The sequence below is a fragment of the Cucumis melo genome, chromosome 5 (genome assembly GCF_025177605.1).
Source record: "Cucumis melo cultivar AY chromosome 5, USDA_Cmelo_AY_1.0, whole genome shotgun sequence".
Lineage (NCBI taxonomy): Eukaryota > Viridiplantae > Streptophyta > Magnoliopsida > Cucurbitales > Cucurbitaceae > Cucumis > Cucumis melo.
In genome coordinates this window covers 26,225,992-26,246,598 of record NC_066861.1, presented here as the reverse complement: position 1 = coordinate 26,246,598, position 20,607 = coordinate 26,225,992, and the positions used below count along the sequence as shown (strand labels likewise).

The 20,607-nt window shown below is 32.1% G+C and overlaps 1 long non-coding RNA gene across 3 annotated transcripts; it reads left to right on the top strand.

Moving 5' to 3' along the window:
* The first annotated feature begins 315 nt into the window (after positions 1 to 315).
* LOC103494355 (uncharacterized) lies at positions 316 to 20,113 on the top strand. Of its 3 annotated transcripts, none has more exons than XR_001763067.2 (5): positions 326 to 525; positions 779 to 874; positions 1,523 to 1,622; positions 18,048 to 18,307; positions 19,123 to 20,113. It is a non-coding gene; the product is annotated as an uncharacterized LOC103494355 (long non-coding RNA). The 3 variants fall into 3 exon arrangements; XR_007820969.1 differs by having other exon boundaries at positions 327 to 525; positions 18,048 to 18,220; XR_538633.3 differs by lacking the exon at positions 19,123 to 20,113 and having other exon boundaries at positions 316 to 525; positions 18,048 to 19,029.
* Positions 20,114 to 20,607: the final 494 nt, after the last annotated feature.

Genomic DNA, 20,607 nt, shown 5'->3' with positions numbered 1-20,607 from the left:
TAAACCATTATCATTTTGGACTAAATCGTTAAAAATCAAAATTTAGAGATTAAATTATTATTTTACATTTATTGTGATTAGATTATTTCGTGTGTTTAGATATGAAAAATTTGAAGAATACGTTTGTTGATTTTAGTAACTCATTTAATTTTGTTTTGTATTTCTTATTACGGAAAAATTAAAATAATAAAAGGAAGAAGAAATAAAATGAAACAAATGAAAATCAAAATAATCTAAAAAAATTAAATAAATTAAAATAAGTAGTCGTTGGTCAACGTGGTCAAACAAATAGCGTTGTTCATCCGCTGTCACTCATCTCCCTTTTATTGTTTAACTTCAGCCCCTTTGGTAGAACAAAACCCTAAGCGCTCGCTTCACTCTCTTCTAGTTCTCTCCAATCTTCAACGTTCGGCCCCTCCCCTCCGATCAGACGACGCCGGTGACCGCCGCTCAACCTCTCCTACGGCGACTGTAACTCCGATCAGACCAGCCGCACTCGCCCTTCGTTTTGGTCTCGGTTTAAAGGTTTTTGCTTTTTTGTTTTCATTCTTTTTTGATAACTTTGCATTTTCCTAGTACCTTAATATTTCCTTGCTTCTCTAACTGAAGCTTGGATTGCACAAGAGAACTGTCTTCTTTCCGATGCTTGTAAATTTGAAAGTGTTCGACTCCTTAAGATGGAAACTTTTCGGTTCTTGTTTGATAACGCTAATGGATTCTTAAGTTTCATTCGTCTCTATTATTACTTATGATTACTTATTCAATAATTTCCTTGTAGGAAGTGCTAAGACTCCTATTGAACGCGCTTGTTGGTTAGTTAAGGTAGTTCTGTGGACTGGGGGTAGAATACTTTCTATGACACACCTTCCTTCAGGTAACAACTTCACAATTATTTTAATATTTAGCAATTCAGATAACATGACAAAATTTGCTCTTTCTTTTCGTTTTCAACCTTTATTCTTTTGTCATTTTAATATTTGTATTTTCTCCCTTGCTAAGAATAGATGTTCTAAGAATCTAACATACTTTCCACCTGCATAGCTGTATATGTTCCATCCCATCCCCAAGCTACTATAATGCTTATCTCATCTCTTCAACTCCTTTACCTAAACATTGTTGTCCCTTAATTTTATCCTTTTTTATTCCCAAATTTCCTCAGCTATGCCCTTGCACATCAGCTTATTATTATCTTTCCATCACCTCGAAAGGGAATATGTAAACCTTAGTGGAGGGATCCTAGCATGGTCATTTCTAATCACCATGTTGTCAAATAATTACATGATTTCGAACATCATTGTTGAAGTTATAGCTTTGTTGTGTTCTCAAAATGATGTTTACTTTGACATACTTTTCTAGTTATTTCTTTATCTGAGCATAATTGAATTGGTTAACAAATAGACTTATAAAGTCAAATTCTCACCCATGTTCAACTTAAAAAAGTTTACCATTAAGAAAATATTATTTAACTGTGTCAACATATGTAACAGAGGAGGTTGACCTTATTTTATCTTTGTGAGTGCAGGGATACAGTGGCTCCAGGGCAAGATTGAAATCAATGGTTATGAAGAATACAGTTGTGTAGACCGAGCGGCTGGATGTATCGAGGAATATAGCATCATTGAGTAAATTCTCAAACCCATGCTTGAATAATCTCAATACTTCATTCTGAATATTAACTCGTAATACAAATGTCTATGTTTGTTGACAAGTGAAATAATTGGTAAATGTTTGTTAAACTTTATGAGGAGTGTTCGTTTATAGAATTTAATAAATTGAGAACCGTATACTTGAGTGGTATAACTTATACATTTTTAAAAGTAGAATAGGAAATTACTCCCAAAAGCTAAACAAACATCAATAGTCAAAGCTATGTAAATGTTCAAATTAGCTTTTGTTTTGTTTTTCTTTTATAATGAAATCCTAGCTTTCATTTGAATACAAAGTAAACATAAGAAAAAACCAAAAAGGGGTCCGAATAATCAACAAAGAGGACCCTAAAGGGTAATTAAAAGACACTTTTATATAACTTTTTTTAGAGAGGAAAAAGAACTTTTCATTGATAAAACGAAAAGAGACTAAGGTTTAAAATTACTAGAAAATGATAATAATAAGAAAAAATAAAGACCACAATAGTTACTGTAACCCAATACAAAAAAAAGATCAACCATGAGAGAAAATCTCCCAATTCAGACAATAGAGTAGCCAACTAGGTTATGTTTAATATAATGTATGCAGAGATTTGCCTTGGACAATAAAAGAATTTTGCCTCGGTGCGCGAATTGGACTTCTAGTATTCCATTGAAGATATTTTGTCACTCTTTAGATAAAAGATTATCAATGTGAATTAAGTGCTTAAATAACATTAAGTGATATGTTTTCATTCTTTGGATAAGGGGAGATAACATTAGATCAAAGCGTGAATTTGGATTACAAGTTTATCAAAGAAATATTCTCATTCTTTGGATAAATGATTAGCCAATCGGACAAAGTGTTGAGATAGTCTATTAAGTGATTTGTCATGAACATGAATATGAGAGGATAACAAAAGACCACGCAACTGAACTAGGAAAAGGACACACGAAGGACTATTAGGTAGAATAATGCATATAGTGAGGAAGGAAGATAAGTCGAGATACATGAATTTTGGATCGAGGAGTGAGATTGGACTACAAGTTTTTGATTTAAGAAGTCATTTCATTCTTTGGAAAAAAGATTAGCCAATTGAGTTAAGTGTTAATATAAGGTGCGAAGGGATCTGCATCGGTCATGAATTTGGGTAAAGAATATGGTTTATGGAAATAAAATTGAAAAAAGGGTCATTGAGACCTATTAAATGGAAGAAACATAAGTTAGGAACAAGAATTTTGGATTAAAGTTGACATTTGACTTTAAGTTTTCGATTTAAAAACTTTTTCCATTCTTTAGGTATGATTAATAGGGTAGAGTAAGTGTGATTAAGCGATAGGTCATGGATTTGGATATGGAAATATAACACCAGACTGCATAAGTTAAATAGAAAATAGACACATGGAGGACTATTGGGTTGAATACACATAATAAGAAAAAAAAAAAGACTATCTTAACATACATGTTTATGTCTATGTATGTTGCGAGGAAGGAAGATGAATTAGGATACAAGAATTTTTGGATTAAAGGCTAAAATTAGGGAATTGGATTAAGTGTTTATTACAAGAGATGAAATGATTTGCCGCAGACATGGATATGTGATAAAAAAGTTTGGTTATAGAAATGAAATTGTTGAAAGACATGGAGTACTATTGATTGCACAAAAATAAGAAGTTTTTACTTGAGGGATATTAGTCAATTGGATAGTGCACTAAGAGTGAAATTAGCTAATTAAATTAAGTTTTTACTTAAGAGATTAGGTAAGATTCCATTGACATGTTTATAAGAAAAAAAGTTAGACTATGCAAATATAATTGGAAAAAGACACATGAACGACTATAAACGACACAACGATAAAAGTAAGGGTCATGTGAGTTTTGGATGGAAGTGTGACATTGGATTTCATGTTTTGGATTAAAGAATTCTTGCCATTGTTTGGAAAAAGAATTATAAAATTGGATTAAGTATTAGGATGATGCACTATATAAGAGTGAAATTAGCTAATTGGATTAAGTTTTTACTTAAAGAGGTTAAATGAGATTCTAGGAACATGATTATAGGAAAAAAGTTTGGCCATGCTAATATAATTGGAAAAAGAGATGTGAAAGACTGAAAGACTGTAGACGACACAAAATGAAAAGTTAGGATATGAAAATTTTGGATTCAAGTATGGTAATGTACGTCAAGTTTACATTTGAGTAGCTCTTGCCATTGTATGTAGAAATGATTATCAAATTAGATTTTGTGTCAATATAGTGCACTAATAGTGATATTAGCCAATTGGATTAAGTTTTTATTTAACGGATGAGGTTATTTACCGTAGACATGGATAGAGAAAAAAAAGTTCGAGTATACAAATGACATTGAAAAAATACACATTAATGACTATAGAAAGGATTATTAAACAGGATTAAATGTTGCGACAGTAGGAAAGTAAGAAAAGAGAGTGGAAATGGAAAATACCAAAGTAGGAAAGTGGAAAAAGAAAATACCAAAACAAAAGATAAAAAAATTACAAGAAAAAAGTGAGAAAGTTGTGATGTTTATTGATTTGGTTTTTAGGAGAGGATGATACAAAAAAGTCTTTATTACCCATCATTATCCTAGAGCCGGACTAGAGTAATGATGGGGAGTAAATACTTCTTGGTACCATCATTTTCTGAAAACCAAAGCAATAATCATCAACGCCTTCTCAATTTTCTTATTTTTTTCTTGTCTTGTATTTTGATATTTTTTTCCACTTTCTTGCTGTGATTAAGAGTGAGTTTAGTCAATTGGACTAGGTTTTTATTTAAAGGATGACATAATTTGTTGGAGCCAAGTATATAATAAAAAAGTTTGGCTATACAAATGAAATTGAAGAAAAACAAATGTTTGGAAAAAGGATTATTCAATTTAATTAAAGAACTCTTCCCATTGTTTGGAAAAAAGATTATTCAATTTAATTAAGTGTCGAGAGTAATATTTTGGCTATTGGATTAAGTTTTTATTTGAGATATGAGATGAATTGGCGTGGACATTGATATAGGAAAAAACGTCTGGATATACAAATGAAATTGGAAATAGACACATGGAGGACTACAAACAGCACAAAAAGAATAGTAAGAATATATGACTTTTGGATGAAAGTGTGACATTGGACTTTATGTTTTGGATTAAAAGAACTCTTGACATTGTTTGAAAAAATGATTATCAAATTGGATTAAGTGTTGAGATGGTGCATTAAGAGTGAGATTAACCAATTAGATTAAGTTTTTACTGAAGGGATCCCATGGATGTGGTTATGGAAAAAAAAGATTGCTATCCAAATATAATTGGAAAAAGAGACATGAAAGATTGTAAATGACACAAGCAGAAAAATTAGGATATGAGTGTTTTGGATTCAAGTATGGTATTGGATGTCAAGTTTACAATAAAGTAACTCTTGCCGTTATTTGTAGAAAGAATTATCAAATTGGATTCAATGTTGATATAGTGCACTAAGAGTAATAGCTAATTAGATTAAGTTTTTATTTAACAGATGAAGTTATTTACCATGGACATGGATATAGGAAGAAAAGTTTGGGTATACAAATGTCATTGTAAAATTATACATTAAGGACTATAGACAAAAAAAAAAAAAAATGAATATAGGAGTTTCAAATTGAAATGTGGCATTGGAGTTCAAGTTTAGGATTAAATAATTTTTTCCATTGTTTAGAGAAAAAATTATTAAATTTGATTAAGTGTTGAGATAGTGCACTAAAAGTGAGATAAACCTACTAGATCAAGTTTTTATTCTAGAAATGGGGTGTTTTTCCATGAAAATGATTATAGGAAAAATGTTCGGTTATGCAAATGAAATTGGAAAAAGATCTAATGGAGGACTATAGGCGGCACAAAAAGAAAAGTGAATATAAGTTTTGAATTGAAGTGTGGTATTGGACTAAAAGTTTTGGATTAAAGAACTATTGTCGTTGAGAGAATGGTTTATTAAGTTGGACAATTCTTAAAATAAGGTATTATGAGTTAGTTTAGTCATTTGAATTAAGTTTTTCGTTGAGATAGTATTGTGATTTGTTGAGATAGTATTGAGATAGTGCACTATAAGAGTAACATATAATAATTGGATTATGATTTTGTGTATGAGATTAGGTGATTTTCTATGGACACGATTATTGGAAAAAAAGGATGGGCTATGCGACTTTAATTGGTAATTAAAAAGACACATGGGACTATAAATGACACATAAAGAAAAGTAAGGATCTATGAGTTTTTGATTAAAGTGGCATTAGACTTCAAATTTTGGATTAAAGAACTCTATGAGTCAATCTAACAATTTGGATCAAGTTGTTCTTAAAGGGACGATGTGATTTGCTTTGGACATGAATATAGCAAAAGAAGTTTGGCAAAAACATTGTGAATAGACAAATGGAGAACTATAGAGGACACAAAAAGGAAAGTTAGGATATGAGAGTTTTGGAATGCAACGTGACATTGGACTTAAAGTTTAAGTAACTCTTGCAGTTGTTTGGAGAAATAATTATTCAAATTGATTAATTTTTTCGATAATTAGTTGAATTAAGTTTTTATTTAAGGGATGATGTGATTTGTCAATGACAAATATAAGGTAAAAGAACGGCTAGGCAAATGAAATTGGAGAAAACTAATTGAGGATTATAAACAAGGATATGCGAATTTTGGATTAGAGAACTCTTGCCATTGTTTAGAGAGGATTATTCAATTTGATTGATTAGAGAACTCTTGCCATTGTTTAGAGAGGATTATTCAATTTGATTGATTAGAGAACTCTTGCCATTGTTTAGAGAGGATTATTTAATTTGATTAATGGTTGAGATAGTGCACTAAGAATGAGGTTTGTTTACTAGATTACGTTTTTATTTGAGGGATGAGGTGAATTGTTGTGGACATGAATATAAGAAAAAAACGTTTGCATATACAAATGAAATTGGAAAAATACACGTGAATGACTATAGATGACACAAAATGAAAAGTTAATATATGAGACTTATGGATTGAAATTTGACATTGAACCTTAAGTTTAACATAAAATAAGTTCTTGCTATTGTTTGGAGAAAGAGTTATCAAATTGGTTTAAGTATTGAGATAATGAACTAAAAGTGAAATTGAAAAAAGACATATAGAGGACAGTACGCGACCCAAAAAGAAAAGTATGGATTGAGGTGTGGCACTGGACTTCAAGTCTTGGATTAAAGAACTCTTGCAATTGTCTGGATAAAAGATTATCAAATTGGATTAGGTGTTGAGATAGTGCACCAAAAGTTAGGTTAGCCTATTGGATTAAGTTTTGATTTATTGAATGAGATCATTTGCTTTGGACATGATTATAGAAAAAACGTTGGACTATGTAAATAAAATTGGAAAAAAACACATGAGTGACTATAGACGACACGTAAAGGAAGCTTTGGATATGAGAGCTTTTGATTGATACAACATGAGACTATAGATTTGGTATTAAAGAACTCTTACTATTGTTTGGAGAAAGGATTATCAAATTAGATTAGTGCTCTAAAAGTGTGATTAGCCAATTAGATCAAGATTTTATTGAATGGATAAGGTGATTTATCGTGGAGTTGGATATAGGACTTCAAGTTTTGATTAAGGATGAACTCATGTCATTGTTTGGAGAAAGGATTATCAAACTCGATTAATTGTTAATAGTAAGAGTGGGACTAACTAATTTGATTAAGTTTTATTTAAGAGTTGAGGTGATTTGTCGTGGTCATGAATATTAATAAAAGTTTAGCTATACAAATGAGATTGAAAAAAAGACACGTGGAGAACTATAGGCGACACATAAAGCAAAGTTAGCATATGTGTGTTTTGGATTGAAGTGTTGCAATATAGTTTAAGTTTTTATTTAAATAACTCTTGCCATTGTTTAGTGAAAGAATTATCAAATTGGATTAAGTTTCTGTGTATGAAATTTCCCATAGACAGGATTATTGAAAAAAAGTTGTCTATGCAACTGTAATTGGTAAAGACACATGCAGAACTATAAACGACATATAAAGAAAAGTAAGGATACATGAGTTTTTATTGAAGTGTGACATTGAACTTCAAGTGTTGGATTAAAGAACTCTTGCCGTTTGGAGAAAGGATAAAGGTTAAGATTTTGCACTATGAGTTAGTTTAGGCTATGTGATTTTTTAATTAAAGTGTGACGTTTGGCTACGAGTTTTGGATTATAGAACTATTGCCATTATTTGTTGAAAAAATTATAAAATTGAATTAGGTGTTGAGATAGTTTACTAGGTGTGAGATTAGTCTATTGGATTAAGTTTTTATTTGAGAGATTAGGTTTTGGCCGTGGATGTGGATATAGGAAAAGGCGTTTGGCTATACAAGTGACATTGGAAAAAGACACGCGGAGGATTATAGATAACACAAAAAGATAATTTAGCATATGGAAGTTTTGGATTGAAGCGTGACATTTTATTTTAAGTTTTGGATGAAAGAACTTTTGCCATCTTTTAACGAAAAAATTATCATTTGGTATTAGTGGTGAGATAATGCACTATAAGATTGAGATTAGATATAATTCAATTAAGTTTTTATTTTAGGGGATTTCCCATGGAAATGGTCTAAGAAAGAAAAGGTCTGGTATCGCAATGTAGTTGATAAAAAGACACATGAAGGACTGTAAACGACACTAGAAGAAACGTAAATATATTCGAGTTTCGGATTGAAGTGTGACAACTAGTTTTATGTTTTGGGTTAGAGAACTCTCGCCAATGTTTGGAGGAAGGATTATTCAATTTGTTTAACTGTTGAGATAGTGCACTAAGAGTGAGATTCGCCAATTGGATTAAGTTTTTATTAAAGTGACGAGTTTTGGACGTGGATATAGGAAAAAAAGTTTTGCTATATAAATGAAATTGGGAAAAGAAACAAAGATGATTACCAGCGACACGAAAGAGGATAAGTCAGCATATGTGAGTTTTGGATTGGAGTGTGACATTAGGCTTTAAGTTTAAAATTAAACATCATTTGCAATTGTTGGGAGAAAGGATTATCCAAGTTAATTAGTGTTTAAGTGATTATTAAAATTGATTAATGTTGATATAGTGCACCAAGTGTAAAATTAGCCAATTGAATTATGTTTTTATTTAAGGGCGATCGTGATTTGCTTTGGACATTAATCTAGAAAAAAAATATTTTGTTAAACAAATTACATTGGAAAAAGACACATGAAGGACTATAGACGAGACAAAAAAAAAGTTAAGATATTTGACTTTTGTATTGAAGTGTGACATTGAACTTCAAGTTTAAAATTAAGTATATGTTGCGATTATTTGGAGAAAAGATTGTGAAATTGGATTAGTGATGTGATAGTGAACTAAAAAAGAGTTGTCAATTGGTTTAAGATATTTTGAAGGGATGAAGTGTTTTGCTTGTTTGCTACACAAATATCATAGGAATAGGACACATGGAGGACTCATAGTTTGGATTGAAGTGTAGCTTGGACTCTTAGTTTAGAATCAAATGACTCTTGCTATTGTTTTTTCTTTTTTGAAACGTGTGGAGTGGCATTGGCATTGAACTCTTAATTTAAGATTAAAGTCTCTAAAAGCTTAAGTAGCTATTGCACTAAGAGCAAAGGAATTAGGAGAATACAAACTAAATTGAAAACTTAGGTAACAACGAGAAGAAACCCAAACAAATGTAACAAATAGAAAAAGTTTTTTCAAGACGAAACGGTCGTAGAAAGCTAAAAACATAGCAAAAACTTGACAACTCTCTCAAGTAGCATTTTGACATTGGACTTAAAGTTTTTCGTGTGGAGTGTGACATTGGCATTGAACTCCTAGTTTAGGATTAAATTCTCTTTTTTAATGATAGTATATGAAACTTAAAGCTAAAAGTACAAGAGTATTGTATTAAGAGCAGCAGAACTAGGGGAATACAAATTAAAGTGAAAACTTAGGTAACAAGAAGAAGAAAGCCTAGACAAACGAAGTCAAATAGAAACGTAACAAACAGAATAAAGCCTTTTCAAGATGAAACAATCATAGAAACCTAAAAACATAACTAAATTTTGACAACTCTCTCAATTGGCATTGACATTGGCATTGGACTTAAAAGATCTTAGTCAAGTGTGACATTGGCACTGGACTCTTAGTTTAGGATCAACACTCTTTTTTAATGATAATATTTGTGACTTATTAGCTCAAAGTACTAGAATATTGTACTAACAACAAAGGAACTAGGGGAATACAAACTAAAGTGCAAACTTACATAACAACAAGAAGAAAGGCTAAACAAACGTGTTAGAGAGAAACGTAACAAACAAAATAACCTTTTTAAGACGAAACAACGGTAGAAAGTTTAAAATATAACCAAAACTTTACTACTGTCTCGAGTGCTATTGACATTGACATTGACTTAAAGCTCTTAGTGAAGTGTGGCATTAACAGAACACTTAGTTTAGGATTAAAGCTTTTTTTTTTAATGATAATATATGAAAATTAAAGCTTAAAATACAAGAGTGTTGTACTAAGAGGAAAGAAACTAGGAAAATACAAACTAAACAAACGAAGTCAAAGAGAAATGTAGCAAATGGAATAAATCCTTTTCAAGAAGAAACAACGGTAGGAAGCTAAAAACATAGAAAAAAATTTGATAACTCTTTCAAATCTTCAATATGACTTACTCACTCAAATCTTCAAATATGAGAGGAGAACAAGAAGTGCTAAGGAGAAGCTTCTGGCTACTTCAAAACTTTTCTTGTTAGTGTCATCCACAACCCAAAGGAACTCGGATAAGTTTTCCAAAACAAACAAAAATTGATTCTAAAAGATCTCCGAAAAAAAGAAAAAACTCTCCCTTTGGCAAGCCATATTAAGCAAGCTACCATAAACAACAAGGTTGAAATTTTGTCGATCCACGCAAGAAAAAATTGGATTAAATAATTCTTGCCATTATTTTGAGAAAATATCATCAAACTGGATTTAGTTTTTATTTAAAGGATTGATGATTTTTCATGGACATGGATATAGGAAAAAAGTTTTGGCTATGCAGATGAAATTAAAAAAGACACATGGGGGACTATAGACGACCCAAAAAGAAAAGTTAGGCTATGTGGTTTTTGGATTAAAGTAACATTTCACTACAAGTTTTGTATTTCAGAACTTTTGCCATTGTTTGTCGAAAGAATTATAAAATTGGATTAGGTATCAAGATAGTGCATTAGGAGTGAGATTAGCCTAAATTTGTTTGGAGAAAGAAATATCAAATTGGATTAAGTATTGAGATAGTTCACTAAGAGTGATATTAGCCAAAATATTTAGTTTTTATTTAACGAATGAGGTTATTTACCGTGGACATGGATATAGGAAAAAAAGTGGGGCTATACAAATGACATTGGAAAAATACATATTAATGACTATAGACGACATAAAAATGAAGAATATGAGAGTTTCGAATTGAAACATGACATTAGAGTTCAAGTTCAAGATTAAATAATTTTTGTCATTTTCTGTCATTTTTTGGAGAAATGATTATTAAATTTGATTAAGTTTTGATATATTGCAGTAAGTGATAAAGTTTTTATTTGAGAAATGAGGTCTTTTGCCATGGAGATGGTTATAGGAAAAGTTGTTTAGCTATACAAATGAAAATGGAAAAAGACACATGAAGGATTATAGGCGCCACCAAAAAGAAAAGTCAGAATATAAGTGTTTTTAATTGAAGTGTTTCAACATAATTCAAGTTTTGGTGAAAGGATTATCAAATTAGATTAGTGCTGAGATAGTGCATTATAAGTGTGACATAAGATAATTTGATTGAGTGTATGGGATTAGGTGATTTTCCATGGACATGATTATTGGAAAAAAAAAGTTGGCTATGCAACTGCAAGTAGTAAAAAGACACATGAGTTTTGGATTGAAATATGATATTGGACTTTAAGTTTTGGGTTAAAGAACTCTTGTCGTTTGGAGAAACGATTATTAAAGTGGATAAGTAATAAGATGGTGTACTACGAGTCAGTTTAAGCCATCTGGATTAAGTTTTTCTTCGAGGGATGAGGTGATTTGCTTTGGACTTGGATGTAGTAAAAAACGTTTGGCAATAACATCAAGAAAAGACACAATTATTTAGATGATAAAAAGGAAAGTTAGGATATGAGAGTTTTGGTGACATTGGACTTAAAGTTTAAGATTCCATGACTCTGCCATTGTTTGGAGAAACAATTATTTAAATTGATTAATTGTTGAGATATTACACTACGATGAAATTTGTCTATTGGATTAAGTTTCTAGTTGAAAGATGAGGTGATTTGCTATGGTCATGAATGTAGGAAAAGACATTGGTTGTACAAAAATAATTGGAAAGATATAGAAGATTCTAGACAATGCGAAAGGAAAAGTTAGGTTGTGAGAGTTTTGGATTGAAAGATGACATTTTACTTCAAGTTTCGGAATCAACTAGTTGCCATCTTTTGGAGAAAAGATTATCAAACTGGATTAAGTGTTAAGGCAATAAGAAAGGGGAAAAAGGGAAACATACCAAAGTAAGAAAGTGGAAAGATAAAATACCAAAAGAAAAGACAAAAAATAACAAGAAAAAGAAAAGAAAAGTGAGAAGATGGTGATTATTATAGATTTGGTTTTTAGAAGAGGATGATACCAAATAGTATGTATTACCTATCATTACCCTAGAGCCGGACTAGGGTAATGATGGGTAATAAATATTTCTTGGTAACATCCTTTTCTAGATACCAAATCAATAATAATCACCATCTTCTCACTTTTCTTTTCTTTTTTCTTGTTTTTTTTTCTTTTCCACTTTGTTACTATGACTAAGAGTGAGTTTACAAATTTGATTAAGTTTTTACTTAAAGGATATGTGAGTTTTGGATTAAAGTGTGACATTAGATTTCATGTTTTGGATTAAAAAACTATTGTCATTGTTTGGAGAAAGGATTATTCAATTTGATTAAGTGTTGAGATAGTAGACCAAGAGAGAAATTTGATTATTGGATTAAGTTTTTATTTGAGGGATTCGATGAATTGCCGTGGACATGGGTATAAGAAAAAAATGTTTGGCTATACAAATGATGTTGTAAACAAACACATGAATGACTAAAGACGGCACAAAATGAAACATTAGTATATGAGAGTTTTGATTTGAAGTTTGGCATTGGAATTCAATTTTAGCATAAAATAAGTTCTTGTAAATGTTTGGAGAAAGGATTATCAAATTAGATGAAGTACTAAGATAATACATTAAAAGTGAGATTATCCAATTGAACTAAGTTTTTATGTTATTTAAGGGATGTTGAAATGGAAAAAGGCACTGAGGACAATAGATGACACAAAAAGAAAAGGATGGATTGAGGTGTGGTATTGGAGTCTTGGATTAAAGAACACTCGCAATTGATTGGATAAAGGATTATCAAATTGGATTCTACAATTGCGTCGAGAAACAAATTCAGATGGAGGCATCTCAGACAACTAGAGAACATTGAACTTCCACATCTTCCATGTGAAATCGTTTATTATCCAACCAAACACAAAATGCCAATGAAGTATCATTAAATGTTGATAGACTGTAGTGGGCTCCAGAGAAAAAACGGGAAGTGAGGTTGGAGAATAGAAGAGGAAAGGAAGAGACGTCGGAGAAATGACCGGAAAGGTGTGGAAATTCAAAAGAGAAGGTGACGGAAAAAGGAGAGAGGAGACAAGATATTATTGCTTAGGTCTATTGATTACATAACCAACTTTCTCATTCAAAGTTAACTCTTGTTATTGTTTGGAGAAAAGATTATTAAATATGATCAAGTGTTGAGAAAGTGCACTAAGAGTGACATTATTAAATAGATTGAGTATTTTTTTTAGAGAATAGGTGATTTGCTGCGAATATTGATATAAGAAAAAACGTTAAGCTATAGAAATGACATTGGAAAAAGATGCATGGAGGACTATACATAGCACAAAAAGAAAGTTAGGATATGAGAGTTTTGAATTGAAGTGTGACATTTGGACTTCAAGTTTTGAATTTAAGAAAATGTTGAGATAGTGCACTAAGAGTGACATTAGCATTGAGATGGTGGACTATAAGAGTGAGATTAACTAATTTGTTTAACATTTTTTATAGGGGATTAGGTGATTTCCCATGTGGTTATAGGAAAAAAATTTTTTTGCTATACAAATGTAATTGGTAAAGACACATAGAAGACTATGAATGATAGAAAGAGGAAATTTAGAATATTTGAGTTTTGAATTGAAGTGTGACATTAAACTTCAAATTTTGGAATGAAGAACTCTCGCCAATGTTTGGATTAAGTGTTAAGATAGTGCACTAAGAGTAAGATTAGCCAATTGGATTAAGTTTTTCTCAAGTGTCGTGGTGATTTGTCGTAGACATGGATATAGGAAAACCTATGTAGATAAAATTAGTAAAAGACACATGTAGTCATAGACAACGTGAAAAGAAAAATTAGGATATGAGAGTCTTGGATTTAAGTGTGTCATTTTACTTCAAGGTTTGAATTAGTGAGCTCTTGCCATTGTTTATCTTGATTAATTTTTTATTTAATGAATTTGGTGATTTCCCATGGACATAGTTATTGACTATACTAATGTAATTGATAAAAAGGACATGGATGACTATAAACAGCTCAAATAGAGAAGTAAGGATATTCGAGTTTTGGATTGAAGTGTGGTATTAGACTTTAACTTTTGGAATGAAGAGCCAATGTTTGGAGAAACGATTATCACAATGGATTAAATGTTAAGATAGTGTGCTAAGAGTAAAGATTAACCAATATTCAATAGTTTTTATTTAAGGGATGAATTGCTTTGCCGTGGACAAGATATTGGAAAAAACGTTTAGCTATACAAGTAACATTGGAAAAAGACACATAGAGGACTATATACGACACAAAAAGAAAAGTTAGAATATGAGAGTTTTGTACTGAAGTGTGGTTTTGCAATTCAAGTTTTGGATTAAAGAGCTTTAGCTAATTATTTGGATTAGTGTTGAGTTAATGCACTAAAATTGAGAATAATCAATTTGATTTAGTTTTCTAGGATGTCGTGATTTGCCGTGGACATGAATACATGAAAAAAAGTCTAGCTATGTAGTTGAAATTGGTAAAAGACACATTTAGGTCAAAAAGAAAGTATATTAGAGTTTTGAATTGAAGTGTGCATTTTACTTAAGGTTTGGATTAATGAACTATTGTCATTGTTTAGTGAAAAGATAATCAAATTGGATTTATGTTGAGATTGTGCACCATAAGAGTGAAATTAGCTAATTGGATTAAGTTTTTATTTGAAAAATTTAGCGATTTTCTGTAGACATGGTTGTTGGAAAAGAAGGTTGGCTATACTAATGTAATTGGTAAAAAGACACATGAAGAACTATAAACAACACAAATAGAGATGTAAAGATACTCGAGTTTTGGATTGAATGGTGGCATTGGACTTTAAGTTTTGGAATGAAGAGCATTGGAGAAAAGATTATCACAATAGATTAAGTGTTAGATAGTCCCTTAAGAGTAAAATTGGCAAATAGGATTAAGTTTTTGTTTAAGGGATAAGGTGATTTTTCATGGACATGGATATAGGAAAAAACGTTGGCTATGCAAGTAACATTGGAAAAAGACACATGGAGGACTATAGATGGCACAAAAAGGAAAGTTAGGATATGAGAGTTTTGGATTAAGTTTTTGTGAGATCTCTCCTTTTTGGGTGCTCCATTGAGCCTGAAGTGAGTTATTGACTAACTTTTGATGCACTTCTATATTCTGTCTAGATTGACCTTGATGTGTTCAATATTGATCGTATCACAAATCTTATGGCAATTGTGCTGGCTATTACCCATAGGTTTAAAGCTGATTATGAATGAGAGCTTATGGCAATTGTCCCGGGTGTTCAAAAGTGGTAGTCGTATCTATTGGGTAAGCCTTTTGAAATTTCTTCTTGAGCAACGAGTTATTGGGGGAGAATACCACGGATGGATAAATAAAATTAGGGTATGGTTTTGTGATCCAATACAAGAAGGAATTGGAAAACAAAGCAGCCAATGTCTTGTCTAGATTACTGCCGGTATTCGAATTTGGTCTTCTAAGTGTTCTGGGCGAGCTCAATCCTTCAGTTTTCATTGTTCAAGTGGCTGAGAATGAATCGCTTAATAGTATTTTGTTATCTATGATCAATGGCCAGCAAGCCCCAGCGAATATTCGTTACAATGGGAGGTTCTGTGTTGTCACGGTCGTTTGGTTCTTCTGAAGGACTCACCTACTATTCCTTTATTATTGGCTGATGTCCAGTAAGGGGACATTATGGCGCGTTGAAAACATATCAGAGGCTAGCAAGGGAGATCTATTGGTGCGGTATGAAAGGACGTATTCGTACATATGTTGCTGAATGCTCGGTTTGTCAGCAGGCCAAATATTTGTATTTGACTCCGGCCAGACTCCTTCAATCGTTACCCATTTTAAAACGTGTATGGGAAGGATATTAGTACGGACTGTATAGAGGGCCTCTCTAAATCCGAGGGTTATAATGCCATATTTGGGGTTATGGATCGTCTTTGCAAGTAAGCACATCTAATTCCTCTGATGCATCCATTTAGTGCAAAAGTTGTGACTGCAGTTTTTATAGGTGAGATTATTTGTTTGCATGGATGCAACGAAGTATAGTATCAGATCATGACTGCATTTTCACAAGCTTGTTTTGGGCTGAGTTTTGCGTTTGTTGGGTACTCAATTGAGACAAAGCACCACTTACCCTCCTAAACGGATGGCAAACCAAATTTGTTAATCACGGGGTGGAAACGTATCTGCGATGTTTTGCTATGAACATGCCAATGGGCTAGCATGGCCTGAATTGAGCTATAATACAATTGTCCATACAACCACATTAATGACCCCCTTCGAGGCTCTCTAAGATCGGCCACCTCCCTCTATATTACCTTATACGAAAGGATCGAGTCTTGTGAATGAAGTCGACCATTTGATGAAGGAAAGAGATCAAGGCCAATTTGTTGAAAGCACAGCAGCAAATGGTCAAATATGCCAATGCCAACGGGAGGTGTAATTTGAGGTACATGATCGAGTTTATGTGAAGTTGCACCCATACCAGTAGTCCTCTTTAAGCCGTTTTAAGCACCATAGATTGGCCGCTAGATTGTATATTGGTTGGTTGTATATTGCTTGGCTTTTCCCAAGGAATCGCTTTTTCGCTCGATTTTTCATGTTTCTGTTCCTTGCAAGGCAGTGGGTTCAAATAGACCACTCTTCCCAATTCCAAAAGATTTGGCTACTAATTTATCTATGCAATTGTCTCCTATAGAAGTGTTGCGGTTCGCAAAACGGGAGAAAAGAAGGACAACTTAGAAGTGTTGATTCGTTGGGGTGATGGGAATAGGCCACTCTTTTTTAAGAACAATTTCTTGAATTTCACCTCGTTGACAAGGTGGCTCCTTAGGGAGCAGGTAATGATAGACACCACCCCATAGTAAAGGTGTAGTAGGAAGAAGAAAGAAGGATTGAGAGTAAGTAATTTTCCAATTGTGTGGGCGCTTAGGTGTGTGTTTGTTAGAGTGGGACCAAGTCTTCTGTTAATTTATCTTTAGTATTTGCCTATTTTGGTGCAGAATTCTCATTTCTCGATAGAGAAATGTGGATAGGTTGGGAAGCTCTCAAATCCTTCTTTGATTGTTGATAAATAAAATTGAGGTTGAGACCTAACAACTTCCTCATTGTTTAAACTAAATGAAGAATCAAAATCTGAATTGCACTTCTTCTCAAACTAATGGAACGGAGTTTGACTAGGAGCCTCAGGAAATTGACCTTTGGGTTGGTTAAAGAAAAAACTGAGTAGTTAAAAAGGATAGCTAGAACTCTGAGGCTCTGACCTTTTTAGGTGCTCTATTGTTCCTGAGGTGAGTTGTTGACTAATTTTTTCTGCACTTCTATATTCTGTTTAGATTAACCTTGATGTCTTCATTACTGATCATATCACAAATCTAGTTGGTTCTTGTTCTCCTATGTGTGTAGGGAGGGATTACATGAGTGGATGTTGGTAGGCGAACTTTTGAATGTTTGGAGAAATTGCATCATTGTTGTGATTTTTTTCTTTTTTTAATTTTGGAGATCATTTTGCTTAAAACCTAGACTCTTTTTTGAAAATCAGAGAACGGAGAGGAGAAATTTGAGGAAAAGGAGAATATTTTCTTATATTGCTCTTTGTCTTGAAGGATCTTTAAAAATGGGCAAGCAACAAATAGCTATAGCTACTAGCAAACCACCACACCCGTGGCATACAGTCATTGATTTGACATATAACAGCAAGAATGACAATCAGATTTAAACATTAAGCTCAATAAGGCAGAGTAGAAACTTTAGCACTCTTACTGTGCTGGCTTAACATCACTTTATATTTATGCAGGAGCTTTCTCTTTGCTAGGGCTGTAAAACTAAGGTTGGCTTGAGGAAACATAATTTGCTCCATCCAAAAAGAACAGAAAGGTCAGTGGAAAATGCTCTTGAAAATAGAAGAAAAACCTACTCCATACTTGAAGGTTTGCTGGAACAAATGGTGTGGTGAGGATGAGTCAGACTGTAAGTTCCTATTTATTTCACAGATGCTCTCAAACACCTTGGAAAATGTAGATAGAATATACAAAAAGGGAGAACCTCAGTTCTAAAGTAAGTTACATTAAACTTTCCAATTACAGAAAAGTTTGTCGGACTATAATTTATGAAATGCCCAAAGAAGCCGAACAGATTCTCTAATTCTTCCTTGAAAGGATGGGTCAACAATTGATAGGAAAACATCCATATTGAGCTTCTCCTTTTTGTATTCAACAATCTGAGTTTTCCAAACTTACACTTCAAAAAAAAAAAAATCACTGCCCTTTTTTCTGGCCTTACTCGTTACTGTTTTACTTAACATTAACTTCTTGAATTTTCCAACCTTCCATGGCAAATATCCTGCCTTGAAAATATTTTAAATGACAATGTGGCGTATTTATAATCACTTACATGTTGGTTTGTGTTGAAATTTATGAAAAGATGAAGTTGGGTTTGGGTAGGCAGAATTTCGAAGATTAGTTCCATTGGAGAGAGATAGCTCTCTTTAAATTTTATACTAGTATATTTTTTCAGTTTTTCTTTTTTATTATCATACAATTCCCGTATTTAATTTTCTTATCCCCAACCCTAAGATTGGGATCCTTAGCTTCTGTTTACTTAAATATGAGACCGTCATCTATGCTATTCTATTACCGTTTGGATATGGTATTTGTCAAGTTTAACTATGCCTGTAGCTTCAAAGGTTTTTGAACTTTGATCTTGCATTGTGTAATTCTAACACTCAAGTTCTAGCAATATAACTGAATTTTCAGCCGCTTTGACTTCTGATTGATGAACTAGTGTATGTTGCTTCCATTTACTTCCCATTTGCTCTGGTTAGCCAAGCATTTAAGTCGGTTTAAACAAGCCACGTAAATAACTTTTTGTAGTATATGGCCCCAAGATGATCGAAGCGGCAAGAATGTAGGAATGCTTTGTAAGTCCTCCTTAAACAGTCTCAATAACTAAATTACTTTTGCAGTTTTTGGAATACGTTTGTAAAAAAAATGCTTCTCAAGATAAGTTACTTTTGTTAGAATAACTCTTGAATGTGAATGTAGACCCTTAAAACTTGAGTGGTACAAGTTCTTGCAGGGTTCTTTTTGACATGTGAATTATGGATGAATCATTTGGCTGAATATGGAATATAAAAATCCCAAGCTGATTTAAGTCATTTACACTTCTTTTTCCACGTGGAATTGATAACAATAGAAGTATAGTTACATAGAAAATTAGACAAACTGCTCCATTACGGTGTTGGTCAACTTTCTTTTAAATCAGTGCCTTCTCCTAAAACAAATCTATCTGCATTGATTTCTTTCAAACTATAACCCTACATAGATTCTTTGATTGCATTAACCTTTGTAAAAATGATTTTATTTTTTGTTTCCTATTTCTCAAAAGTATACAGTATACTTCCTTTCTGATCATTTCTTTATCACTCTCTTTTTAAAATTTCTCAAAGAACACCCTCAAAATTTTGGTTAGGAATTGTAATTATCCATAAATAAGTTCATTATCTTTGTCAAAGCAGAATGATGAGGTTTGTATAGTAATATCCTAGAACAATTAGATTGCTTTCTTGTTTGAGTTTTGTATCAAGTCTGATTGGTTACATTTTGCCTGCTCTCTCTTGTTATAGCTGATTTTGCCAGCTTCATTGTTCATCGTTTTCTTCTTTCGTTTTGTCATATATTCATGAACCTTCCCTTACATTTTAACTTTGAAATGGATGGTGTCTTTATTGCGTTTGCCCGCAGCATTTGATACCAATTTTGGTTATAGATGTTAGCAATAGAGTGTGTATATATATACAAGTGATGCTATTAGAGATGTATGACTTCGAACTCCAAAATAATGTTTATATCAAATTTGTCTGTATACTAATTTTTTTGATTCAGTTAATTTAGATAATTGATTGTGATTTACAATTTCTCAAAATAAAACTATTCTTATCTCAATTTTTGTTCAGAGAATAAAAATTAGCTTGTATTCTTTTCAAATAACTAAAGGAAAATAGTGGAGTATGAGAAGATGAAAAATATCTTATATTATTAAAAGATTGGTAGTATCTATTTAATTTTCATTATTTTATAATATCATTTCCATTCTTACACTTTTACACGTAGATATTATGTATTAGTAATTATTGTCTAAGCTATAACGACCATATTTTGTTATTGTAAATGTTATTTTAAACTCTCATATTTGCTACAATCTTTACTATTTGATCGTTATCAATTTTTTTTATTTTCCATGACGTTGATTATTATAATTTAAACTAGAACAATTTAAGCTTCAAAATAAAATTATTATAATTCAACTACAATAACCTACTCCTAATCTCTAACGTTCTTAATGTCAGTAAACTTTAC